Genomic DNA, 25,000 nt, shown 5'->3' on the forward strand with positions numbered 1-25,000 from the left:
GAAATCGGGCGGCATGGCCGTGAGGGACCCAGTTCGTGGGGCAGCTACAGGTGTCGAGGCTTATCGCCGGGGGCAGTGGTGACTCATCGTTTCCCATGGGTGGCCGTGGGCTCCGCCTGCTTTGTCGCCTTCGTATTCTGTTGTACAGTAGTACTATCCACTCTTGTCCACTTCCCCCGCACTTTGTTTGTTTACTGGAGTAGTAGTACAAAGGAATCGTGGTGAGAGTTTTCCTTCCCGACAAATCATGGTGAGACTTCACATGGTAATTTGCTCTTTTACCGGAGACAACAATAATTGGTCTCAAACTGGATCTTATCACTACACTTATCCCGCGATTGGTACTATACCACGATAGTAGTACCAGTAGTTAACATGGTAATTCTCCGGTTTTACTACCACGGGACACAACAATTGGTCCTAATCGAGAGCATGTCCAACCCCTCAACTTGTACCAGTACACTTTGAGAGTAGATTTGACAAAAGGAAATGAACATGCTTAAAACACATGCACACGAGAGACACCAATTCAGAGCTACTTTGATTCGAAAGGATTCTATAGAATTTTTTAGGATCAGGATTCATAAGAATACTAGAAGGGTTGTGTACGCTTTGTTTTGCCCTTTGTGCTGTAGGAACTTCACAAAAAAATGAATTTGGTGCGTGAGGGTGATGATCGTGTACGTTTTCTTTTTCTTTTATAATGTGGTGTTTTGGTGGGCCTGTTCTAGAGGTGTGATTATGTGTTATTTGTTAATCAACTTACTTGTATTTTAAAAAGTTTCTTGTGATGTCAACTGCATGTACTGTATTAGTGATACAATATTGCATGTTTATGATTTTTTTTTCAGGTGATGAGAGGGTCATATGTTTTTATAGGCTGACCGTTGCCAGTAGATTTGAGAAATCATTGACTCGGTCAAAATCATGGACCAAATTCAAAATTGGACACCTCAATCAAAATCGTTGACTGGGTCAAAATTGTGAACCAAATCCGAAATTTAACACCTCAATTGAATAAAAACTATGAACCAAATTCAAAACAACCGCAATCAAAATCGTTGATCTAGTCAAAATTGTGAACCACGTCCAAATTGAACACTTCAATTGAATAAGAGAGTTCCAAAATTAGGAGCAAAGTGTATTTATATTTTATAGATTTGTTATGTTGGTCGTTTGATCATATGATTAGATCATATATGATTTTTCTCAAAGGAATCATGTGCATTGTATTTTATTAGAAATCTAGCATCCACTTCAATCTCCTTTTACAATTCCTTTCTTTTTCTGTGACATCAAGCACTCCATGATAATCTTATAGGATTCAAATGTGCACGTCACTTTAATCCTATATTTTGCCTATTCATACGTTTGAGAATCGTGTGAATCAAAGTGGGACTTACATGAAAATCCCCTATGGGCAAAGAGTAAATGTCGCAGGATAATCGGGCCACTAGAATCCTATTATGAAATTGGATGCAACGAAGTTGTCCTTACAACCCCCCCCCCCCCCCCCCCCCACACACACAAAACAAATGAGCAAACAGTAACAACATATATAAGTTTGAGGCCGGTTTTGGGCGCCCGGCTGTAGATGCTCTTAGGAGGAGTAAACAACATGCATGTAAAACCAACTAATACATAAACACAATATATGTCCTCTTGCATTCTTAGACGGGTGCTCTCAAAGTATTTACCCCTATTGCATAAAACTTGGTAAAAATATGTACCACAATGTGATGATATAAAAAAAATCCATCGCTATCCAACAACATTTAATTGACCCCTATGACTCAAAATATAATCAAATTATACGCCTTTAAGTTTCATATAAACATATTAGACCAAGTCATTTCTCAAATCTGGTGCTCCAAGCACCACAAAAAACTAATAAAGATACAATGCTCTTTTGCTAATCCAACCATGGCTAAGCCTCCAATGGACAAGATCGGTGAAGATCAAGAAGAAATTATCTATATTGAACAAACTTCTTATCTCAGGTTGTTGGACCACTTGTTTTTTGCACAGATAGAGAAAAATGTGTTCCCTGAAAACTTCAGATAGGGCAGGAACCTTACAGCTCTATGGTTAAATATCGATGCTTCTACTCCTCTTCGACATCTCTTGCGCCAACGGAAGGGAGGATCACACAACATTTTTTGGACTCATTGTAACATTGCAGTACGGCTCGCATCAGCGCTCTCAGGATGATAAACATTTCATACACTGCTTCTTGAATCCCCAATATTAGCCCCAACAAAGGCACCGGCATCACCATGTAATTAGAAATCCGTCAATTAGATGCTCATTTGAAAAACAAAACAAAAGTGAACATTAGAGCATGTATGGTTGTTTTGAGTCAATAACATTTGCCTAAACAAAAGATATTAACTCAAGATTGCTAAATTTGAAGCAACCTGCGTAGATGCTCACGTTTGGTAGCAAATTAGCATGAATGTTATATACATACTCCATGAAATCAATTTTGGACTCAGCGACAGAGCAAATTAGAGAGTTAGCTCTTGTGGGGGATTCATATGAGCAAGATAATGTTTGTTGCAGTAATATCCCGCATTACGATAAAATAATCCATGACTCCATCTGCTTTTGACTTGCTGACTCATGCTACCAAGTAATAGCATACACTCAAGCCGGTAGTGCCTCTCCAAAGTGGGGAATGTTGCCAACCCTTGTCAAGGCGATGATTTGATGATGTTGCATTGCCACTGCCAAAATTGGTAGCTCGCATGAAATATGTATGGTTACGGTTAGAGGCTAGTGAAGCTAGTAAATGATTAATACGCTACCAATTCATATCACCAATTAAAATTTTATCCCGCAAGCCACATGACTCATTTGTATTTAGTGGTTGTACTATCTAATAAATGTATGGTTTGTAATAGAGTACAAGTCACTCTAACCATTAGACTAGGATGAATGAAGGGAATGTATTAACTAGAGGGTATCACAAAAGAAATTGTGTTTGGTTGTGTAGCCACGCTGTGGTTTTATGTGAACGGCCAACTAGCCTAGCAGGAAGCAAAGGGCCATAACTAGATGCTAAGAATATGTAAAGTTGTGTTATCTTTGTCTTTATTTGGATAAAATGAACTAACCGGAGACAAAAAGAATTAACTTACAGAGGAAATTGTTGTAATGAAGACAAACTAAGCAGACGCAAATGATTCCAACAAAAAAGTAGACTAACATGACTGAGATATAGGTAATAACACGCTGGATAGAGGAATAACTAAACATCAGTACATGTATCTAATTCAAGCATAAGAACAAACTACCATAAGTACAACAAGAGTGAAGACAAAGCCAAACATAACTCATATAGCGAAATAGAAAGGAATACGGAAAAGTCTTCGCAATAGATACAGAGAGTATAGAGGCATAAATTCTTCGCAATATAGAGTACAAACAGATGTAAAGAGTAGCATGAGGAAATAGAATCCGTGGGATTTGTGATGACAATTATTTATTCACCCAATTCAAGTTTCTGGTACAAATCTATGTCTAGTTGTAGGGGCTGAGATTTAACTCAAGTCTTCAGCCTATTATCCTCAAGCTAATGTAACTTATACCTCGCCCACTCACTCATGGTAGATCTTCAAGGTGATATCCAGACCTTCACAGACTTGTCTTCGGCAACCCACAATTACTGTTAGATGCTCAGAACAGTAACCTAACCGTCTAGTGGATGCACGGTCCACAAGAGTAATATGTTAAGTTAAGCTTTGATCAAATTCTTGAGTGATGCTCAATCACTTAGCAGTTTTAGGCTCTGGATTTTTTCTCACTTGGGTTCTCTCAAGTTCTTCGGGAGGAAAAAAGGTTGCTTAGACAAAATCTTATCTAAATTTCGCATGGAGCAGTCAACCATCTAAGGTTGACGTAGGGTGGCTATTTATACCTGGTGAAGCAAGCCCGAGGGATGATATGACTGTTGGAGGCTCACTCAGAACGTCAAGACGACACATGGCTAACTATCAGATTTGTAAACAGACCACTCATGTGGATGGTCTTGCCACGCAAGACATCCAGCTTCAGCGAGGCCATTGAACTAATGGATCCCAAAGAATTACATCTCGGACTCCGAAGCCAAATGAACTCCTATTTGAACTCTCAAAGTCTTCACTCCAAGATTTAGGTTTGGATTGAGCACACATTAGAAGACTTGAATCTGACTTTCACTTAGACCCCTCTTAATAGTATGTTTGTCTTATTTACTCAGATAGAAATAAAAAACTGGTAAACATAAGTCCAATCTTTTGCTTCACATTCGTCAATGAACTTCGTCGGCGTCAAATGGGCATTCCATGTTCTTCAATGTATCCACACCATTTTTAGGGCCCATAACTCTTTGTTAAACCAAATTCTCGGAGACTATCACCTGTGCATATTCACAAACATATTAGTTCCTTAACTGTTTTGTCCATGAAATCATTCAAAACCCTTAAGGGGCACTAGATGCACTAATTACACTAATTAGTAGGTGGGTGTGTGTGTGTGTGTTTGAGAGAGAGAGAAGAGTCAGTCTTGCCTTCTATTAGCTATGAGATGATATCTTTGAAGAAACATAAGACATTTGTCTCCATTGTACATGTTGTCTTATCTTATTTACATGTTTTTAGTTTTGATTTTACATGCCCCTTAATTTTAGGATGTCATAGCATCAAATGGCATAGATAACACTAACAGATAATCCATTGTTTAAGCAAACCGAGTATAACTCATATGACTAGGTTCCTTGTGGTTGAACCTGCTCAGCCAGATTCAAGTCCTAAATTGGATACGTGTGGTTGCATTTTACTGTATATATTTTGGACTTTTCGACACTATTCTTTCATAGGTATGGCGTGCCCGTCAACTATGAGGCGTCTGTGGGGACTTTATCAATCTCAAAATATTTTGACTCAGTCTCTCGGAGGTGCTCATAAGGGTAAGTCTGTGTACGTGTTCATGGATGAGTGTGTGTCTACGTTTGTACTGTATTCCTAAAGAAACATTGTATAACATGCATATTTTATTGCCTTCACTAAATAATGTGCAACACATAAGAAAAGACCGTCTAATCAACCATTGTACATGCCTTAATAGATTAGCTGATAAACCTCAGTTTAGGTGTGGATCCAACCTTACACCTAAAGTTTTCCAATAGGTCCAACGTTTCAACACCAGGTTTGAACCAGATGAGGCCATTTGCATCTTGGTTATCACCCCCCCCCACTTCTCGGTTGTTTGTTTGTGGGTCTCTTTTGTCCTCCTACATTAGCCACTAAGCAACTGAACAAGAGGGAAAGGGAGACTTATGTCGATGGCGAGGATTACGCCCGAGACGATGGTGAAGCAACTCTTGGTGAGGTGTTGGTTGCAATAAGACTGTATTGTAATCTAGTTTCTATCTATAGGGTCATTCTTGTAAAAAGGAGGACATGAATGTATTTTTTCTTTTCGAGTCCTCTTTGAAGTGGTGTATCATTTTTTACATAGCCACACATCTTGGGGGACTTTTTTTTAAACACAGTATAGACGCAGATGCTCATATATACGCACACGCTTATCCCTATGAACACACGCACGCACACCCTATCCCTATGAGCACCTCCGAGAGACAAAGCCGGTAGATCATCTTGAGATTGACGAAGTCACCATAGACGTCTTCGTAGTCGAGCGAATGTCTTCTCCCATCGAACGCACATCACCGCAAGGGCTGGAAGAAATCCAGGAAAATGCAAGCACCAATGTCAAGTCTGGAACTTGATCTCTGGTGGGCAGGGGATACCACTATCCTCCTAACCATTTAACCACAGGTTGGTTTGCGCATTTTAGGGGACCTTGAAGTCGTGTTTCCCTTCTTAAAAAAGTTCCTCTTGGTTCGGCTCTTCTTTCAAGGAGCCATCTCAACCATTGGTTCAACATTTAAGCTAAGATATCAGTGGTCCACAAGTGCTGAACTTATGAACTGAGTTGGGCTGCTACATCTCACCTATGTATCGAAGAACTAGTGTGTTAGGAGCTAGGGTTCTGCCGGTTCTAGGGCGGAGATTGTAGGGGAAAGATGGAGGAAGATGAGGACGAGGGCGCGACGGCCGACGGCTGGGCGCCGTCCTTGCGTGGTGGAGAAGAGGCGGCGGCGGCGCAAGAGGCGGCTAGGGTTAGGTCTCCTGGCTCCCTAAGGGAAGCCGAGCAAATAATGATGGCTTCTTACTTGATTAGATTGATACATCTCCTCTCCTTATATAGAGAGGTTTACTTGACTCAAGGCAAACGACTCTAATAACGATAAGATAATTGGGCTAAGCCCCTAATAACAATAAGATAACTTGGGCCACAACCCACTGGGCTAAGCCCCTAATATGCCGGTCATAACACTTCTCCCCGCCTGCACAAACAGCCCGTCCTCGAGCTGTAAGGTGGGGAAGCGCTGGCTGGACTCCTCGAAGTGATCAACCAGCGTTAAACACCTTCGCGACAGCTGGGGCGGCCAGGTCGGCGGCGACGGCGTCCTCCTCAATGTAGTCTGCAGCCTTCAGGTAGAAGAGTCGCGGGCAGACGTGGCCGGGCGTGTAGGGCTCGTCGCAGTTGAAGCACAACCCTTGGCGGCGACGCTCGAGTAGTTTGGCCGAGGTGAGCCGGCGAAACGGGCGCGCCGCGGTCGCGGCGAGGGGTGCCGCGGAAGCCTGATCAGGCAGTCCCTGCGCGGGAATATCCGGCCAGGGTAGTGGCCCAGCGGCCCGAGACGGTGATGCCTGTTGGATGGCCACCGCGCGGCGCTCGAACGCGCGGGCGTAGTTCATGGCCGTCTGAAGATCCTGGGGTCCCCGAAGCTCCAAGTCCACGCGGATGTGATCCAGAAGTCCACCGACGAAGAGGTCAGCCCGCTGCTGCGCCATCACGCCCGACGCGTGGCATGCCAGGGCCTGGAAACGGTCGGCGAAGTCCTGAACCGTGGAGGTGAAGGGAAGGCGGACGAGTTCCGCCAGCCGGCTCCCGCGTATCGGCGGCCCGAAGCGAAGGAGGCATAGCTCGCGAAAGCGCTCCCATGGGGCCATGCCGCCCTCGTCTTGCTCGAGGGCGTAGTACCACGTCTGTGCGGCGCCCCGAAGGTGATATGAGACGAGCCAGGTGCGTTTCGAGCGAGCCTGCGTTGCCCCCGAAGAATTGCTCACACTGGTTGAGCCAGTTGAGGGGGTCCTCGGCGCCGTCGTAGGTGGAGAAGCGCGGCGGTGTCTGAGCATGACCGCCGTGAGCGTATGGCTCGGCGGTATGGAGCAGCGAAGAGGATGGCGTCGGTCCGGTATGCACAGGTGATCCGCTGGGAAGCGGTGGCCCGGCGCAGCCAGTGTGGAAACCCGCGGAGCCGGAGGGCGCCCGTTGGTCCGCGGCCATGGTGTAGACTGGCGGCGGTGACGTTCCGGCCAACCAGGCCGGAAGCTGGGACGGCGAGGGCGGGAACCGCGCTTGCTGAATCGGCACACCCGCCGGCGCGGTTGTATTCAGCCCGGTGCTGGGCGGCGGAGGCGCCTGCAGTGGCAGCAGCTGCTGCATGGAAACGGCGGAGGCGGCGGGCGCCGCGATGGCCGCGGCCGGCCATTGAGGCCAGAGCGGTGCGGGGGCGGGGCTGGCTGCAGCTGCAGCGGCCTGACCAGCGCCGCAGTGGCCCCTTGGTGCGGCGGCTGCCAGGGCGGTGGCGGCGGTAGCTGCAGCTGTGGCTGCAGCGGCCTGGCGTGCGCGTCGGAGGCCGCCGGGTGCGGCGGCTGCCACGACAGCAGCATCGGCCCGGTGGCGATGGTTGGTGACGCGGCCGGCGGCAGCCCGTAGGGCCCGGCCAAGTAGAGGCAGATCCCCTGGACGGATGTAACGAGATCGTTGAGGACGCCGGTCATCTCCGCCGGGGAGTAAACCAGCGGCGCGGTGGAGGGTGGTGGCGGCGGACCCGTGGAGGAGGGCGGCGACTGGCCGGTGGAGGCGCCGGCGGTGGAGCCCAGCGGCGCAGTGGGTAGGGCCAGCGGCGCCGTGGAGAGGATCGGCGGCGGTGCGGTGGTGGTGGGCAGCGGCGGGATTGGTGATGGTGCAGACATGGTCGAAACCGAGCTACCTGATACCAAGGTGTTAGGAGCTAGGATTCTGCCGGTTCTAGGGCGGAGATTGTAGGGGAAAGATGGAGGAAGATGAGGACGAGGGCGCGGCGGCCGGCGGCTGGGCGCCGTCCTTGCGTGGTGGAGAAGAGGCGGCGGCGGCGCAAGAGGCGGCTAGGGTTAGGTCTCCCGGCTCCCTAAAGGAAGCCGAGCAAATACTGATTGCTTCTTGCTTGATTAGATTGATACATCTCCTCTTCTTATATAGAAAGGTTTACTTGACTCCTAAGCAAACGACCCTAATAACGATAAAATAATTGGGCTAAACCCTAATAACAATAAAATAATTTGAGCCACAACCCACTGGGCTAAGCCCCTAATATGCCGGTCATAACATAGTGCATCCAAAATTTTATTAGAAAATATGTAACCAAGTACTAAATGAAAATGCTAAATGGAGGAAGAGCTCCATTAAGCTCTCTTTTTTTGAAAAATAAAAACAAAAATCATATTTTGAAGTTCCAAAAGGTTCTGAAAAAAGTCACACACCTTCATACGGATGTAGTACACTACATGTGTCTAAACTTTGAAAATGATATAGATTACTGTTCACCATTTTGAAAATCATAATTTTGTCTTTTTAGTGTAGCTCTCACCAAAATGTTTCATCGCCAAACTTTATACACACATAAAATACGTTCATATGAACTTGCAGAATTATTTTAGGATTTTAAAAACTTAAAAAAATGTGACTTGAATTGTTTTTTAAAAAGAGCTCCATGGAGCTCGTCCTCCAGAACACCCTACTCCAAAATGAAAATGCTGAAATGTAGTTTCTGTTTCTTGACCTCTACTGGAGGTACAAAGTCGTTGTGGCTCTTCCAGAAAGTAAAACCTTGATGTAGTTTCTCTTGCTTGACCTCTTTCTTCTTTGAGCCCCTCACAAGTCACAAATAAAAGATCAGATTGGATTCCATGCCTAGAGAGCGTAACTAGTGGTGACATTTGTCTTTTTTTCATTAGCTCGGTCTTTTGAAATAACTGATTGGTGCATGAATTCAATACGATATCCGTGCTAAGAGGTCTTGAATTCAAAATTCTGCCAACACAGTATTAAAAATGATTTTGCGGGCTACATCAGTCTCATGTTTAAGGACTAAAGAAGCTTAGACGTGAGGTGAAGTATTAAAATATACTGCCCGTCTCTTTTAATCAGTTTAGACTTTTAGGCATTGTTTGGATAGTGAAGTTTAGCCATGGGTATATATAGTACGAGTTTTTAGCTGAATTTTCGTAAAACCATTTTTACAATATTTTTTATGGTTAACGAGTTTATAGAAAACTTTGTTTGGGTTAGCAAAGAATAGAACCGGGCTGTTACAGTTTATTGTTTGGATAGCCAACTCTTATTTTCCTTTTGCTGTCATCCGTGAGCCGGTGACCTTCTCCTTCTTCCCCTATCGTCCATTGGCGAGAGTACATGACCAAGCTCCAGATATGATTCTTCCTCCGCCCAGGCTGCTGCTCGCCTCCAGTCGGGCCCGTACAGCTCCGCGTGCTATCGACCGGCGATGGCTTTTTCCCTGGCACCGAGGTCATTGCTTCCTCCCGGCACAGGCTCCGCTTGGGCTGCTGCTCGCCTGTCCTCGCACTTCCAGCATGTGCGCGCGGCCGCCGGCGAGCGTTTACCTTGGTGGCCGAAGCCGTCTTTGATGCGAATGGAGCAGCCGCACCTAGGCATCGCATAACTCGTGAGAGTGCTCGCCGCCGTCGACCCTGACGTCCATGGCGGACAGCCACGCGGCGGCGACCATGCCGACGCTGGAGCTCACTCTATCACCTGCCTGAAGGTCAAATTGCTGTGCACGTCTCGTGGTCGCCAATGGAGATACCGAAGGACTTATATCCTGAAGTAAAACTAGAGCCAATGAAATGTTCAGGAACGAGAGAGATGCGGAGAAAAGTAGTTGCGATCAGTATTTGTGAAACGCGTTTTTGCAAAAACAGCTAATAGTCGTTTTTCCACAAACCCAGAATCCTGGGTTTCTGGAAACTAAAGGCCTGTTTGGTAATCCACCAGCTCCATGAATCTGGCGAAGCACCCATTCCACCGCTCTGAAGATTTGAATTACAACCCGCTCCGCGGAGGGCCTCCGAACGGGCAGTAAGTTTCCTAAATTCATGGATTAGGTGGAGTAGCCAAACAAGATTTTATACCGTTAAACAATTTTCCTAGTTTATAGAGATCTAGTTTTGTATATTCTTCCTATCCAAACAACGCCTTAAAGCAATTGACTGGAGCATGAATTCAATAACAGTTAGATCTATATTCAAAATCACGAGATTCTTTCGGCCAGAACTCCAGATCATGTATATACCCGTCTCAAAAGAAAAGTCATGTATTTACAGCTTGTCAACCTAGCCTAACATGGGCCCCAACAGCTGAGATACATGACCATCCTCAGCGACTCCTCGGCGGCAACCGGGACGCCGTCGACCTTGACGGCCGACGACCGGACAGCCACCACCGGCAGGCCCCGCTTCGCCGCCGCCGAGCACGGCTTGGCCACCTGCTCCTTGAGCTCCATGGCCGCGCCCAGCGTCACCGCCATGTATGCCTTGTTCGCCATTGCAAACCTCATTTCCTTGCCCTGAAAATGATACGTGCTAGTTCTACTTCTACCACCTGCAAACTCAAACTTCCGACGCAAAGTCTCTCTCAAATGTGACGTTTCTGGAGTGTTTGATGTGTGGAGGGAGAAAGCAGGTGACAGGCGAGCCGTATATATATACAGCCGCTGCGACAACATGGGCTATTTTCAATGGCCAATTGTTTTGCAGGCAGCCGTGGAAACAGGTGGCGAGTAGACCACTGGTTCGCCCGATCCAGTGGGTCTGTGGGTGTGGCTCCTCATCCTGAGGCCGGTGCCTGGTTTGGATATGGACCTGCAGTTATGGTCGCTTGTCTTCTCTGCAGCATCCTATTGATGGTTGATCCATGAAAATCACATGCAGATACTGTTACTGGTGTGGATAAGTTCTAACCGTGCTGACCTGGATCATCATCCTAGTCCGAGCTTGTTGCTGCATGTGCCGCTCCTTTCTTTTCCTCTGACATTGTCAAAGTAAACCATCATGATGGGTACAATTCTTCGTACTAGTTTGCCATTGGCTAGTTAAACAAGTGAGATAAGCATCAACCGCCAACGGATATGTGTAGCAGCTCCTCTTTTTTTTACATATGACAGGAGCTCTGCTATTCAAAACTAAAGTTTTGGAGCTCTTTCGGATGCCTTTGCTTAGTTGACAAAACTAGCATCACTGGCACCGTTAACCGGCTAAAGAATCAACATCGTCCATATTGTTCATTAACTGTGATTAGTTGCTGGGTCAAACTTGCTTATTACCAGTAATTAAAGTGGCACGGATTGAAGATAAGCGCATAGATTATCGATTATCAGGTACGTCGTGTATATTATATGGATTACAGATCTTCCGAATCTCATCTTGTAACATCAGTGTCGTTGCTTTCTGGTCAGGTGCTACATTTTTTTTACAAGTGGATGTCACCGTCAGAAAATTTGTTACTCTCCCTAATTTTTTCAAAATTTGTTATCCTTTGGACTTAGAATATGTATGTTTTTGTTTGTAAATTTATGTCGGTTTGCATTAATGCAAACTTTCAACCTTTGACAACTAATATTAAAGCTATCTATGTTGATTAACTGAAAGTTAACACTAAATGGTCCATCGTGATAGCCAAACTTTTAAAAGTAATATTCTGACAACCTTTTTCTTCACAACATATTGGCAATCTTCTGTGAACAAATTTAAAGGTAAAAAAATGCACACAGTAGGATCTGTACATGTTCACAAGAATATACTCTACATCTCTACATAGTGAAAGTACACTACAAGGTAATTCATGTTTTTCAACAAAGGATGAATTTTATTGGCTAAAAAATAGAGCTCAATGATACAATACACAATAAACACACACCCGACCTCTGCATAGTTAGGACTTAGGATGCACACAGTCGACATAAACACACGCACACAAAAATACACCATCAAATAGTAAAGTCATACAATACCAAAACTATGTGTATGAGGAAAAACAAAGCTATTAGATTCGCGATTGGTAAAGTACAACAATGATCATATAAGCACCAACAATCTGATGACACCACATGAACAACGAGGTTTTTCAACAGCAAAGCCTTTAAAAATGGAGCGACGCTCAAACGCCGTCATCATCGTATCCAGCCAAAATATATGTTTTCACTCTGAAGAACCAGTCCGAGCATATCCGAGGAATGCCTTCAACAAGGTAACGATGTAATATTAACATGAGACAATTGCATTTTGCCCCTAGTTGGAACCTACCCACGGGTTTTGCCCTTACTTTTCGACTCTGCTCAGTTTTACCATTAGATTTTCCTACGAGGTCGCCCGAATGCCCTTTGACCGTTTGACTAATACTTTGAAAATTCATAACAAATTGATATGAACTCATAAAAATGCAAATAAGATATCAAAATGTTCAGATAAACATTACCTTTATGTGTATGTCATTTGCATTCAGGACAAAAGTACCGTTTAAACAAACTAAGGTTATTAATGTTATTAACATTATTAAAAATAAAAAGGTATAAAGAATATTTTTTCAGGAATAAAAATTACATGCAAATGTAGGTGACGTTTTCTGAACATCCTGTATCTTATTTGCATTTTTCTAAGTTCATATCAACTTTTTATAAATGTTCAAACGACTTTGACCATTATTTTGAAACTTCATAACAAGTTGATATGAACTCAGAAAAATGCAAATAAGATATCAGGATGTTAAGAAAACTTCATCTACATTTGCATGTAATTTTTATTCCTGAAAAAAGTATAGTTTATACCTTTTTATTTTTAATAATGTTAATAACATTAATAACCTTAGGTTGTTTAAACGGTACTTTTGTCCCGAATGCAAATGACATACACATAAAGGTAATGTTTATCTAAACATTTTGATATCTTAGTTGCATTTTTTATGAGTTCATATCAATTTGCTATGAATTTTTAAAGTATTGGTCAAACGGTCGAAGGGCATTCGGCGACCTGGGAGGAAAATCTAAGGGCAAAACTGAGCTAGTCGAAAAGTAAGGGCAAAATCTGTGGATAGGTTCCAACTAGTGGCAAAAATGTATTTGTGCCTAAAAACATCGCTATTGCTAGGCATAAGAAAACTCATGTCTGACCTAGGCTTTCACCGCGGAGCTCGAGACCGGTTGCTCGAGTAGCACCACCGTCGACATCATGCATGTGTTGTCACCATCATTTTTCGCGATTCCTTCAGTTACGTGCGATGTGTGACTGCTACTATTGAACAACCATCCCTCCGCGTCAAGCCGTCGTTCATAGTTTGCATCTCATCTCACTGTTGAAATGAAAACCACCGAATCTGAAAGGAGGAACCTTCACGAAGACCTCTCGGTGGTCACCGCAATCCGCAGTGTGGCTGCCGCCACGGGAACACCGACGATGCAGCACAACACGGCCGATTACCACCTCGCGAGACAGAGCTCTGCTCAAGCCCGTCGCCCTAGGGACCGACATGGCCAGCACAGGAGCACGGAAGGTAATGTTAGATCAGGAGCGCACATCCGCCAGATTGGCGCCGCGCCTACCGACCGGAGCATTGTGCCCGCCGTCGGCCCTCCCGACCGGCGTCGCTTGGGAGACGCGGCAGAAATCACATATTTGACCTGAGGACGAAATCAAATCACAAACTGACCTGGTTTCGGAAAAAATTCACTCTGCTGACCCTTTCGTGTGGCGCCCGACAGCTAGGCGCCGCACACTACTATGCAGCGCCTCTGCCTTAGGCGTCGCACCTCCTGCCAGCGTGGCAGCCCTGGTCCAGTTGCGGCCCCACAGACAGCACTACAGAGCCTAAGGCTTAGGCGCCACACTTGTAATGTGCAGCGCCCGTCTCTTAGGCGCTGCACATTGACTTAAGCCGCATCGGGCCAGCCCCTCCCAGCAGTTCTTCCCCCTCTTGCTCTTGCTCTGTTTACAGAGAGTGGCGGCGGCGGCGCCCCCTTCGGATCCCCCCACACCCCTCTCAGATCTGACGTTTTGAGGCCCAGATTCGATCTCCAATCCCTCCTACTAGGTAAACTCCTCCGTTCCCTTTCTTTTCCTTCGTAAATGCGTTGCAATTTTAGGGATTTGCCCAAGATTAGGTGGAACCTTTGATTTGCTTGGTTTGGATCTTTGTTTGCCCAAGATTAGGTGGAACCTTTGATCCCCCCCCCCCACACACTATATGATTCTTGTTAGTGAAACCTAGATTGTAATTTTTTTAGGTATATATGAGATGCCTAGTTTTGTAGATAATTATGAGATGTTGAGTTTTTTTAGATATATATGAAATGTTTAGTTTATTTGAAATATGAGATGTTGATTTACTTGAACACATATGACATACTAGATATATATGATAATTTACAATCATTTATTCATTGTGTGAGAAGGAGATGTTGAGATTCTTGTAGATGAATACATATGAGATGTTTAGATGAACACATATGAAATGTTGAGTGTTTACCGATATTTGAGATGAACTCATATATGTTTATTGTTTGTAATTTGTAAGGATGGTTTGGCTTCTCGACGATGTCTACGACACGAAACACCGGGCCTACATGATGCGCGAGAAGGAGATGGTAATAACGAGTAATCTAAATATTTTGCAAATTTGCCTTAAGTTGAAATCTACATGCCCTAAGATTTGTCATTACTTGTTTTTTGCAGAAGCTTGAACCTTTGAAGATTCGGTATCACGGGGTCTCTGGTCCTGCCATGCCTTACGATGAGCGGTACACACCGTACATCAAGCAGGCAGGACTACTCCCGTGGATTCAGTTGGTCAGCCGGTCCACGCCGAATCTGAACGCTCCATTGGTGTCCGCTCTTGCTGATCGGTGGAGGCCGGAGACGCATAGTTTCCATCTTCGGACTGGGGAGATGACCGTGACGCTCGAGGATGTCTCGTTGATCACCGGTCTTGCTATTGACGGGATGCCTCTCTATATGAGCACCGATTCTGATGGGTGGCGCGAGCAGATGATTGCTCTTATCGGTATGGCTCCTACTGAGGCTGAAGCTGATGTAGAGGAGGGAGAAGAGAAGAAGAAGAGGGAAAGGAAAGCAGCCGGAGCTACTTTCACGTGGATTCAAACTCACTTTGCGACGTGCCCTCCGGATGCCACTGATGATGTGATCCAGACACATGCTCGTGTCTACATGTGGTATGTTGTGTCGAGGACTTTGTTTCCTGACTCCACTGGCAAGAACGCTCCATGGATGTGGCTGAAGGCGTTGACCGTCTTCGATAGCAAATGGAGCTGGGGTTCAGCGACTCTTGCCTACTTGTATCGACAGGTAGTTGTTCTGTTTTGTGATCAACTCATTTCTTCATTAGCAATGCAAGCTTGCTGTCAAGTTAACATTGTTTTTCTTTCATATGCAGCTGGACGATGCGTGTTGCAGGATCACAGATAGTGCAGGCATTGGTGGTAATATGCTTCTACTTTCTGTATGGAGCTGGGAGCGTCTGCCTGTTGGACGCCCGAAGAGCGTCAGGTTTAATCCTTGGTATGAAGATGAACATGACGAATTACGGCGCCCCACTTGGGCTTACAAGTGGGATGTGGTTTCCGAGATGACGAACGATGTCAATCTCATGTACCAGAAGTACGTTGCCGAGTTGGACACGATTACGCCTGAGCAGGTAACGAGGTCATTACTTCAGTCATTTCTCATGTTTGCCAGAAAAAAAGTCACCAATTTTGCATTGTTGCCCTATTTCATAGGTGGAATGGCAGCCATATGGCGCCGATGACAGACTTGGGTACACCCCGGAGTTTAGCATCAACCCGATGTGCTTGCGGGATAGGGATCTCTGGCTTATGCGGTGCCCACTGATATGCAACTGGGCTGTTGAGTTTCATTTGCCACATCGCGTGTTTCGTCAGTTTGGTCTGTTCCAGCCTCACCCGCCGGAATGGGTGGATACGGACAAAGCACTTCATAGGTAAGAGAGCGTATTGACTAAGCATCGTCAGTCCTTCTTGATTTTGCTAATGTTTGGTATTGTACCATGCAGGTTGGACAGGAGAAGGCAGCGGAAGATAAAGGACTGGGACAAGCATCATGCTTCATATGTTACCCGCTTCCAGCTTTGCGTGGAGCAAGCTCGTAGCAGTGCACGCGCCCAGCTTCGTGAGCATAACCCAATTGCTTTTGATAACTACATACGATGGCTTCTTGAAAATACTTGAGTTGAGATATGCCCGCCAGCATATAATGAGGATATTCTTGAAGAACCCATAAACTTTGAGGATCTATCAAAGGGGAAGTACAACAGAGATGTGAGGGTAGGGCAAGGAGTCCCTGCTGTTCCGGTGATTAACTATGTGGTAAAGTGTTCCTTCTTTACTTTCCCGTTGGCCGTACTACCCATGTTTGAATGGCTAACGTGTTCATTCTTTCTCATCCGCAGCGCACCGAGATCAAGAAAGCAGCTGATGAGAGCCAGTCTATTCTCGAGAACACACCGGTTGGAAAAGGCAATGATGATGGTTCACTACGAGCATTCCTCAAGGTACATATCGCATTCACTATGAGAGCCAGTCTATGTTGCGGAGTTTGATATCTTCCACACGTGTTCATGTTACAGCGTCAGGCCAAGAAGTTAAGGCGGTTATCGAATCTTCTCGGTTGCCGTGATCCCGAATTTGATGAACCATTTGCCTCTAGGTCTGGTACACCATCAGACCCCTCATCTCACCATCAGGGGGACGATGTGAGTTCCTCATATGCTTATCTGGATGATAATGGCGTGGTCACCCAAGAGGTATGACTAATCCTTTAGATGTGATTCTCACTTGATTACGACGCCGGTCTTCACCATATTGTTTGATTGTGTGATAGGGCCATGAGCTTGATGATGACATGACTTTGGCGGACGCTCAACTTCGGTCCCCATATGTGTTCAAGCCTAGGCAGCCTAGACGCCGGTACACGCCCAACGACTTTGACAACAGAGGCAACCCAAAGGTGGTCGTAGGGACCTCGCGGATGGCTAGCTCGGATGATGAGGCGGAGGCGGAGGCAGAGGAGGAAGTGCAGGAAGAGGAGCCTCGTCCACCCAGGAAGAAGAAGATTGCCTGCAAGCGTGGCACCGGGAACACGCGCGGAAGGCATTAGTGCTTGTGTTTGTTAGTGCTCTTGTAGCCGTTTCATTAGGTCGATGAACTTGTGAGGTTATGTTATATGTTGGTGAATTCTTACTAGTGTGGTATTTGTGTTTGCGAACTAGTAGTAATGTTGAATTGTCCTAAATGATGTGATGTTCAAGTTATTAGTTGTCTTTGTTCAGTGTGTGCAGTCTACAGTAATTTTATTTATGTTGTAGCAAGTTATGTCAGTGCTGCATGAGGCCAAAATGGCATCTGTTTCTGCAGTTTGGCAGTTAACAACACTGCAGCGCCCAACAGGCAGGCGCTGCACTGTACTGTGTGACGCCCAACGCCTAGGCGCTGCATAGTACAGTGCAGCGCCCGTTTCATAGGCGTTGCCGACCTGGCCATGGCTATCCAGAGGACCACAGAAGGCTTTCAGCACTGACCATCCACGAAAATTACCAAGTCATAGTGCAGCGCCCAACAGACAGGCGCTGCACTGTACTGTGTGACGCCTATCCCTTGGGCGCTGCATGGTATAGTGCAGCGCCTGTGTTCTGGGCGCTGCACGGCCGTTTACTGAAAAAACAAAGTTTACAGCACATTCATTTCACCGGAACAACATAATACTTACAATGAGTGCAGCATCACAGCAATTTGAACAAACACAAATTTTATGCCGATGAGTTCTTAACTTAAGACAATTCAAATGTTAGTACGACATGGTTCACGACACATTCATTATAAATTTTATGCCGACGAGTGCAGCGAAGCGAAGTCCCTACTGAGTAGAGCGAGGCCATTTCCCCTTCTTGTCATGGGCCGAGTCCTCCTCTTGCGCCTCGCGAGCCTTTGCAAGCTTTCTTGCCCTCTCCTCCTCACGAGCAAGTTTCGCTTGGCGTGCCCTCTCCTCCTCTCGTTTCTTCCGCTCCATCCTCTCCTTCTGACGACACTCTTCCTCCAAGCCTCTTCGAAACGATTCTTCGAACCGCCGTTGCCGCCTAAGACAATCTTGGTATTGGTCCTTTTTGACATCTTCTGGCACTTCAAGATCTATCCACGTGAAGTACTTGCATAGAGGAGGCGGTGACTGCATACAAAATTTTTGTTAGTGTTGACACACATTTGATAGTAACATTTTACTTCTCGAGCTTACCGGTGGTTGGTCATAGGCGTTAGTTGGAAGTGCACGATCATAAGCATAGTTTGGGCATACAAAATATCTCCGCCCTTCCGTCCATGATTTATTTCGGTCGGTGGACACCTTCACCTTGCAAACATCTCCACACCAACATGGCGGGATGTCGACATCTTTCTCCTTCACCTTGTCCAAAGATGCGTCCTCCCACTTGTTCGGCATGTCTTCTTGGTTAGCACACGGTGGCCTCGTCATGGAACCGGATAAAGCCATGCCTACAAAACCGAGAATTCTTGGTTAACCCTAACCCCCACTTAACAATAACCACAATCCTAACCATAGCATAACCCTAACACCAACATCAAACACACAAAACCCTAACCCTAGCATACTATGAAAGCCTAACCATACCAAATTAGCAAAGAAGCATAACATCATTCAACACAAATTTGCAAATCCAAGCCAAAACTAGGGTTTCCCCAAAGTAGCAAGATTTGAGCAAATGTGACAATTCCTATGGATGAAAACGAGGGGATCGGAGGAGATTACCTTAAGGGAGGGGTTGGCTTCGAAATCCACAGTCAAATACTCCGGATCTGAGGAGGATTTGAGAGGGGGAGAGAGGAGGGCAGAGGGGAGGCATTGAGCTTCGGGTTTGTGTGGGGGTGGGGGTGTGTGGGGTGGGGATGGGTGGGAGGGGGTGAGTGCAGCCTAATACATGTCCAGATGTGCAGCGCCCAAGGGTAAGGCGCCACACACCACAGTGCAGTGCCTTGCCCTTAGGCGCTGCACGGCTTGACATCCCAGTCCAGAGAGCAACAGAAGCGTTCCAGTAGGTTTTCGGGCCAAATATTTGCTAAGTCAGTCTGCAGCGCCCAGGGGAGAGGTGCTGGACTTTACTGTGCAGCGCCCAGCAGCGCCTCTCCCTTAGGCGTTGCACACTGACTTAGCAATTTTTTGGGTCGAAAAGCTACTGGAACGCTTATGTTGCTCTCTGGACTGGCATGTCCAGACGTGTAGCGCCTAAGGGAGAGGCGCTGCACTGTGGTGTGTGGCGCCTCTCCCTTGGGCGCTGCACACCTGGACATGCCAGTCCAGAGAGCAACAGAAGCGTTCCAGTAGCTTTTGCACCCAAAAATTTGCTAAGTTAGTATGCGGCGCCTAAGGAAGAGGCGCTGCACTGAGTAGTGTGGCGTCGTACCCTTAGGCGTTGCACTATCTGCTGTTTTCAAATACAAAGTGCTTTTTATGTTTTGTGATTCACATAGATGGCACATGATCATATCCAAATCACATGTAGTAGTCCAAAACACAGAAAGAAGACATAGCACATATAGTAGTCCAAATCACATACTCATACACACATAGCAATAGAGTAGTCCAATCACATAGTAATACACAAACATTGAGCCAAAATACATAGTCATTTACGTCTCATAGCACATAGTAGCACACATTTTGGTTCATAAGAAGGTCACGGTCCTTGTCCCTTCTTCTTCCTCTCTTCTTCTTCTTCTTCTTCTCCCTCCTCCAACCACCAAGGGAGCTCACCTTCCCCCTTCGTGTCCTCCACCCCCTTCATTGTTTCCATACCTATGGAAATGGCAATATAATAGTTAGTCACACAATGCAAAATGACAACACAAGCATTGAGCCAAAAGAACAAGATCATAGTAAGTCACATACGGCAATGGTCCATTGAGCCAACTGAACATTCCTCCACCACGGCTGCCGCCAAGGCCAAGATCACCACCACGGCCTCTACCACCACCACGGCCTAGACCACCACCACGGCCTCTACCGCCACCACGGCCTAGACCACCACCACGGGCTCTACCACCACCACGGCCAAGACCATCACCACGGCCTAGGCCTTCACCACGTCCTAGGCCTTCACCACGGCCAAGACCACCACCACGGCCTAGGCCATCACCACGGCCTCTTCTAAGACCTAGTTGACTCCCTCTTTGTTGCCTAGTTCCTCGTTGGCTTGCTTGACTTGGTTGGCTACTCGTTGGTTGACTTGGTTGGCTATCATTTGCTTGGCTTGTGCTTGCATCATTTTTCTTTGATCTTTTTCTTGGTTTGGGATAAGTTCTTGTGTTGTGTCCCCGATGACTGCAGTCCCCACAACGGGTTTGCTCACGAGGCTCTTGGAATTGGCCGGTGTCGTATTCTCCACCGCCACCACGGCCCCATCCGTCCATGTCACCTCTAAGACGCTTTGTCTTACGTCTTCCCCGTCTAACGACCTTCAATTCCGGGTCCGGCCATAGTTGAACTCCATGATACTTCGGCCATTGTGATTGGTCCAAGTATGGCTGAAACCGGGGAGCCCATGTATTCTTTACCGTCATGATTGAGAACTCGAACTCCCTCACGGTAAGAGGGTGATTGACGTCCACATTCCTAACATGGGATGCATTTAACAAGTGCGAGCATGGGAGATGAAGCAACGATGGCCTCATGCAGCTGCAATCACACCGTGTTAGGGAGACCTTGAAAGCGCGGCCTCCGTGTTGGTGCCCATCGTTTGTGGTTCCTCCAGGCTCTTTCACTTCATACTTCCACTCGTTGTCGTCATATAGTACAGCTTCTTGGGAGTCTGCCTTTCGTGATTGAAAGTCCAACCATTCTTCAACCTTTGGTGGGAAATAGTACTTGTGCTTATCCTTGTTCTCACCAGCAATCTGCTTATCCGTCTCCATAGAGTACTTTAAAAAGTATCCATTCATCTTGTCAAATGTGTATTGAACTATTGCTGTCACGGGTAATGCACGTACACCCTTGAGCACCTTATTGAAGCATTCTGCCATATTGCTTGTCATTTGACCGTACTTCCGGCCATCTTCATCGAAAGCACGTGCCCACATATTCCTTTCGACAATGTTCCTATTGAGAAATTCAAGACCACCGGGGTCAAGTTTCTTGTGTCTGAGCAATGCATTGAACAATGTGGCAAACCGCTTGTTGGTGAAAGCGAGACAACAATCTTGAAGATCATCGGCCAGCTCCTTGATACGACATGCCCTATAGAAGTTTGCACAAAAGTGCCTCATGCACCATCGATGGTGCAACTTTGTATGTCCGGGAATGTCAACCACCACCGTGTTTAGAATTCCTGGATGGCGATCCGATATGACACAAATTTCCCTTTCAGTCGGTAATACCCTTGTTCTCAATTGACGCAAGAACCACTCCCAGTTATCATTGTTCTCCACCTCAACCAAAGCGAAAGCCAAAGGCAACACCCGGTTATTGGCATCACTTGCTATTGCAACCAATAAAGTGCCCTTGTATTGTCCGGTCAAGAACGTGCCATCAATGGCGATGACGGGACGACAATGCTCAAAAGCCCTCACGCATTGCTCAAAGGCCCAAAATGCACGGCCAAATACTCGGACGGTCCTCCCGTTATGAATCAATGTTTGGTGCCCATGAGGCTCAACCACGTGAACCATGCCTAGGTTTATGGCGGCCATAGCTAACAACAACCTAGGGAGTCGGTTGTATGCTTCCTCCCAATTGCCATACAACATCTTGAATGCGGCTTGCTTCGCCTTCCATGCCTTGCCGTACTTCACCTTGTAATGAAAGATGGCTTTCACAAGGTCAATGACACTCTTGATGCTCATTATTGGAAGTGTGGATATTTGGTTGGATAACCTGTAAGCAATGAACTCGGACGTGAGTTGTCTGTGTTGTTGGTACACAAGCTCGCCATCCGCATTCTTGTGCCGGCACATGTGAGTTGGTAGACAACTCACTATGCGCCAAGTGGGACCTCCTTTCCATGGCCTCGCACGCACAATCCATGGACATCTTGACACTTCACATTTGACCGTGTAACGCACATTGACGTCCGAGTTGGCCACTTTATGTGGACGATAATGTATAACCGAATAGTTGTCAAGCCACATCTTCAATTCCAAGAAGGATTCAAACTCACAACCGGGATATATCCCGTTCTTGCCGTCTTCCAAATCACGGTGAGAACTTGGCCTAGCTCCAAGAGATATGCATTTGCCACCATCCACAACGGCTTCATCCGCGAGACTAAGATCCTTGAACAATGGTGTCTTGTGGTCCTTCCCGAATACCTTCTTGAATGCTTGGGCCTCCTTCGGCGTGAACCCCTCCTCATCAACTTCTTCATCGGGACCATCGTCATCCGAGTCCGATGCATATGCACAGGAAAAAGGGATGGATTGGTCCATTGTCTCTTGCACATGATATTGGTCGAGATCACCTACATTGTTGTCATGGAGATCAACTTCGTTGTCATCCTCCTCGTACTCATCATTCTCCTCTTCAAAAGCTTCATTTTGGTTGTTTGGAGTCGGGCTCAATGTGGGCCAATCTTGTTGTATGAAATGAGGTTCACTCATTTGATCTTGGTTAATGGGTGGGGGAGTGCTAGCAACCAACGGGGAGGGGTTCCGGTTCAAGTCCAAATTCAAAGTAGACTCAACCTTCTTGGAGGCAAATAACTCAAAAGCCTTGTCTAGAGATTCGGCAACCGTCTCCTTGTATGCAACCCAACGTTGCTCGGAGTTCACACGCATTGTCTTCCAACGGATGTGCATTCCAAAACCAACATTATGCCTTCCCTCGAACTCAACAACGTCACTTGGGTCCATCCAATTCAAATCCTTCCTCACTTGGTCCAAGAGCTCCGCATAGCTAGGACTACTCTCAAACAACATGTCAAGCTCATCCGGGTCCGGCTCAACATTGCCTTTCAAAAAGGCCTCTTTATCCACATGATGAACATAAACACATGTTCTCCCCATCCCTACAATAATCAAAAAAACACATATATCAAGTAAGTACTTAACAAAAATATTTGCACAAACACACATATATTAATTAATAACCATAACCCCCATTTAACAATAACCACAATCCTAACCATAGGATAACCCTAACACCAACATCAAACACACATAACCCTAACCCTAGCATACTATGAAAGCCTAACCATACCAAATTAGCAAAGAACATAACATCATTCAACATAAATTTGCAAATCCAAGCCAAAGCTAGGGTTTCCCTAAAGTAGCAAGATTTGAGCACATGTGGCAATTCCTATGGATGAAAACGAGGGGATCAGAGAAGATTACCTTAAGGGAGGGGTTGGCTTCGAAATCCACGGTCGAATACTCCGGATTTGCAAGATTTGAGAAGGATTTGAGAGGGGGGGAGAGGGGAAGAGAGGAGGGGCGCAAGTCTAAGGGTTTGGGTGGGGTGGGGGTGGGAGGGGAGAGAGGGTGGGGCCAGCCTAAGTGGAACACAGACTGTGCAGCGTCTAAGAGACGGGCGCTGCACATTACAAGTGTGGCGCCTAAGCCTTAGGCGCTGCAGTGCTGTCTGTGGGGCCGCAACTGGACCAGGGCTGCCACGTTGGCAGGAGGTGCGACGCCTAAGGCAGAGGCGCTGCATAGTAGTGTGCGGCGCCTAGCTGTCGGGCGCCACACGAAAGGGTCAGCAGAGTGAAAAATTTTCAAAAGCAGGTCAATTTGTGATTTGATTTTGCCCTCAGTTCAAATATGTGATTTCTGCCGGGAGACGCCACAGAGCATGCCTAATATCGTGTCGTCGGGATCCGAAGCCGTTGTCGTCACAATCCACACAGCCCTGTCGGTGCTGCGCAGTACGGCCATGCAACAAGCCGGAAGCCGTCGCCTGGGAGACGCCGCAGAGCAGGGCCGATGCCGTGTCGCGGGATCCGAAACCGCTTTTTCCTGATGCCAAGTCGCGATCAAGTGTTGCACAGTGCCACCAGGCAAAAGCCGCCGCTTGGAAGGAGGGCCGCCGACGGCCTAGGCCACCTTGCCGTCGTCGCGACACCATGCCTCGCTTGACTTGCCGATCTCCAACGCCCTAGGCGAGAGAGAAATTCCCGCTGCCGCCAGCCATCAGCGAGGTTTGCTCGACAACGTTTACCGGTGGGGGTGGCGACAGGGGGGAGGGGGCAGCGGCGGAGCTACCTGGGGTGCCCGCCCGAGCTGCCTCTTGCAGGGGGAGGAGGGTAATTCATGTTAGCATTATGATATGATCAAGTGGTTAATTAAGCTAGTAACAGAGTAGTTGAAGAAACTGATGAAGGGATTAAACTAGACCAAGCACAGGAGTTCCAGCAACTGCTGTGTGTCGACAGGTACGTGTAGGATTTTTTTTTATTTACTTTTTTGCGGTGGATGTAGGATATTTCTCATCGGAGAAGGCAAGCTTTACCTTTCTCTTCCTCCATTTTGCATAGGACTACAGCTTATTTGAACTTGACAAAATCTCTGATGTAAACAGTAAAGAAAATCACTAGCAATTCCTTATCTTGCATAAGAAATACTGCAAGTTATTGCAGTGTCGAGGTAAAATCAACTTCACTACAATATTTCTTGAAAGATTTATAATTTTTGCAAGATAAAACAAGATATGTTGTGTTTTCCACGTATTTTAATACTTTGTGAACTGTTCTAGATCTAAGTAACAAGTAAAAAGAGATTGGTAGTACAATCCTAAAAGACCCGGCAGCA

General features: G+C 46.4%; 1 long non-coding RNA gene across 1 annotated transcript; it reads left to right on the forward strand.

Annotated features, from left to right (window-relative positions):
* The first annotated feature begins 15,618 nt into the window (after positions 1-15,618).
* LOC109747938 (uncharacterized) lies at positions 15,619-16,372 on the forward strand. Its single transcript, XR_012203794.1, has 3 exons — positions 15,619-15,873; positions 15,956-16,176; positions 16,249-16,372. It is a non-coding gene; the product is annotated as an uncharacterized lncRNA (long non-coding RNA).
* Positions 16,373-25,000: the final 8,628 nt, after the last annotated feature.

This window comes from Aegilops tauschii, chromosome 2, assembly GCF_002575655.3.
Source record: "Aegilops tauschii subsp. strangulata cultivar AL8/78 chromosome 2, Aet v6.0, whole genome shotgun sequence".
Taxonomy (NCBI): Eukaryota; Viridiplantae; Streptophyta; class Magnoliopsida; order Poales; family Poaceae; genus Aegilops; species Aegilops tauschii.